At 42.9% G+C, this 3939-nt stretch overlaps 1 pseudogene; it reads left to right on the forward strand.

The window, feature by feature from the left end:
* The first annotated feature begins 407 nt into the window (after positions 1 to 407).
* Positions 408 to 531, forward strand: LOC115064141 (annotated as a pseudogene).
* Positions 532 to 3939: the final 3408 nt, after the last annotated feature.

Here is a 3939-nt window from a genome sequence, read left to right on the forward strand (position 1 = left end):
TTTTCCTCAATTCTCAGAGTTTACCTATTGTCTAGATGGCCTATATACATTCTAATATAGCAATGATAAGCTTCTTGGACCTAATAATACCTTTCATTGAATGTTTCCTGTGTTCTAACTCCTGTAGCTGTGGCAATGTATCCCTGAAGACTCCATTGCCATCTTTGATTTCAATTTTTCATTTCCATAACTCATTCAGTTTGCCTCAAGTACAAAATGTCTCAAAACCAAAATGAGGACAAAGGTCAGACCTACTTCATAGAAGTATTGGAGATAATAATAAGTCACACAAATAAAACATTTAAAAGCTTCTGCTGCATAATTAACACAAGTCAGCATCACATTGGGCTGGGAGATGTTAAAGATATTTTCATTTCAATAATAGAGTCTTTAAAAGTCACTTTTGTCCTGCCCCTAGAAGCATTGCAGGTGTGACTGCTGTGTCATGTGTGTGTCAGTAAGTGACAGAGAGGCTATGTCTACGCTCAGTGTTCTTACCTATGAACATCTGAATAATGAATGGCCGAAATTTTCCTTTAAAAGGAAGCCTGAGAGGATGACCAGTCCAGTGCCAGGCAGGTTCAGATGGGCTCCCAGGACAGTGACCAAGCTGAAGACTAAGAAAAACCCAACCTGGGACCACAGGCTCCAGACAAGAGGAGTGAGTCATAGACAGACTACACTCCCAAGAAGTCATTAGGGCAGGTGGAGACAACCACCAGAGCAGAGACCACCAGACCAGAGATCACCAGACTAGGGCCATGGTGCCCAGACAGGGAGCTAGCCTGAGGTGACTACCAGGTCCCGAGCCACACAGGCCCAAGGAGGGTAGCAGACCATTCCTGAGATGACCCCTGCCTGATCATAATGCACAAGAAGGACATAGAACTCCTGAGACCACCCCTGAGATGACACTGAACACTCAGAGACCTTAAATGCCACTAAGAAGAACAAGTGAGTGGTGGAGAAATAGAAGAGAAAGAAACAAAAAAAATCTGGGCATAATGAAGAGAGAACTGGAGACTCGAGGGTAGTCAAGGAACAGCCCTAGTTGCTAGTGAGTTGGCTCTGAGAGGGTGAGAGTGGGAGGGCTAGCTGGCTGACCAGCTCAGATACCTCTCAGGCCCGGATTCAAGGCTTTGAGGTGGCCCAATCCAAAATCTACCCCATAGGTGAAATGTTAGAGTGCATGAAGAGGCCAGTCCTGCAGATCCAAAGCTGCAAGATCTCCATGACAAGGACAGGATATCTGAGAGGAGTCCCTGTGAAGTTCCAGTATTGATAATGTAGCAGAAGCCAGAGGACTTTTACCAGACAAATGAGTCATTTCAATGACCATTTTCAAGCAAAGAAGTATGGGCAAAAGGGTATACTGTGGAACACACTGTCACACACTACAGCTTCTACAATGAGATTCTTTTTTCTCTGTTGGGGGAAGTTGCAAGGGTGGATGGCAGGAATGAGGGGAGGGGAATATCAGTGAGATTAAGGTGCATGATGTGAAATTCTTAGAGAACCAATTAAAAAAAGTTTAAAATCATATTTAAAACAAACCACTTTCATAAGCATGGTGGCACATACCTGTAACTCCACTACTGGGATGGCTGAGGCAGGTGAATTATAAGTTCTTGGTCAGTCTTAACTATATCAAGTTATTCCAACTCAGAAGATAGCAACAGACAGAGACAGAGGGACAGAGACAAGAGGGGGGCAGAGAAGAAACCACTGTGATGGTCCATTTTCTCTTTATGGTGAGTGGATCTGAATATAAATACAAATATATAGTAATGCCTATGACATTAGCATGAAGCACCTTTGTCTGTATCTATTAGGACATTTCCACGGAGGATTAACGAGAGGGAGAAGAACTGGCCTAAAGTGATGCCAGCCTGGAAAGAAGGGAGAATTAAAAGACTCAGGTGTGTGCTGGCATTCCTTGATGTGGAGATGTGAGCAAGCAGGTCTCCCACCATTGGGCTTTCCCAGCTGTGATGGGCTGTATCCTCTAAAGCACCGCCAAGGTCAACCCATTCTTATCTTCTAGAACAGTACAGCAGAGATAGGAACCACAGAGATGGGTGAGTTACCCAGAAGTATGGATGAACACATCCTCAGAAAACTCATTACTTTGCATATTCATTATAACCAATAAAATTGTAAATATAAATCAACCTGTTTCTTTTTAGCTCTTTGGTTACAAGGATGAGAAAATGGCTTTAAAAAGAAATGTTGACTGAAAGTCTAGTAATATTATCCCCACAGTTTCTCTTTGTGTCTTCTCTTACATTGAGATTATGCCTGCTTCCTTAGAAGTAAAACCCCAGGCAATCAGGACTCAATGCAGTGCTCTGGCCTGAGCCACCCTCAGCTTGTTAATCCTTGATAGTATGTCCTTGCCCTCTGCCTCTTCCTCATCTCATCCCCCTCTCCTGTGTCCAGCTAAACTGATCGTACATCTCCATCTGCCGCCTTGAGGAACACTGAGAGCCAGAACCTCGCATCCACATGGATAACCTGCCACACCATTCCTCAGTCTCAACAGGATTTTTCCTGTTGCCAGGTATCCCACCTTGAAATGAAAGCTGAACTGTGTGGCTGTACAACCCTGCCCTTATCCTGAGAAAAGTGTGAATAGTACAGAGGGAAAAGCTTAAGAGGGGATAAGAACCCCACATTTGACCTCAGCACACCATCCTGGAGTGACAAGGAGGTAAAAGTTTTGTTCTAAAAGTACCTCTGTACCCAGGGGAAACAAAGAACACTTGGGTCCTCTAAGATAAAGGATTATTGTCAGTTATTTTTTTCCACCTTGTTGGACTAGACCAGACATCTATTTTTAAATGGATTTCTTGGCTTCTGTAGCCGACCCGGATGATTGAGAATGACTGCACATCCATCTATACGGTGTGGGGTTGAAATTGACAGAGAAGTGACAATTGGTTTCCAGGAAAGCCGACCTTAGGAGAAAATGGCTCTTCACCTACAATTTTCAGAGACAACAAGCATTCTACTTTCTCTTAAATCCTTTTCAAATCCATCACAACTGGCTATTATTTTTGCCACTCTATGTACAACCACATATCAGGATATCTTGCTTTGGTTTCTTCACTCCAGCTTTCTCCAGGTTGACAAAATCAGGCTGAGAAATGCACCACGTGATCATAGAACAGAATGTATTGTATAAATGATATTATATCGGGTTTATATTAGACTACATACAGTTCTAAAGCAAGCCCTCTGTGTCATCTACTTTGCTGGTCACTGTTATAAAACGTTGAGAAAAGTCACTCAAGGGAGGAAAGATCTATTTTGGCGTAGAATCCTAAGAAAATAAGGCAGTGTTGCTGGGAAGACATGGCAACCAAAGCATCTGAATGCATGTGAGGCAGCAGCTTGCTTACACCTTGGCACATCCTAAAAGTTCCAAGAGCTAGAGAGGAAGCAGAGATGACCACGCCCCACAAAAATCTCCTTCATATTCTTACATCTGTCAGGTTGGCACCATTCCTGAAAGTTCCCACAACCACCCAAAGCAATACAGCTAACCTAGGATCAGGTGTTCAAGCACAGGAGCTCATGAGAGTCATTTCACATTCAAAGCTTATCCCCATCCAACTATATGAAATAGCATTGACTATGCAGGAAAGTGTTTCCCATGGGTATGCCTATTATATTACACACAACATCACGGTTTCTTCTTAAAGAAATGATACACCTTGCCTTGCTGTTGGCAAGCAACATTTTGCATGCTTTCCTGCACAAACACATACATTTCAGCTTAGAAGAGAAAGAGGGAGGAAAAAGACATTAGCATAGCCTACAAAATCTAGCACTACTTCTGCATAGTATTTCACTCATTCATCAAACATTAGAGAGCCACCTAAGCCATAAGTAATGATTGGGGACCAGTTTACAATAGAGAAAAAGACAGAAGTCATC

This window comes from Mus pahari, chromosome 5, assembly GCF_900095145.1.
Source record: "Mus pahari chromosome 5, PAHARI_EIJ_v1.1, whole genome shotgun sequence".
Taxonomy (NCBI): domain Eukaryota; kingdom Metazoa; phylum Chordata; class Mammalia; order Rodentia; family Muridae; genus Mus; species Mus pahari.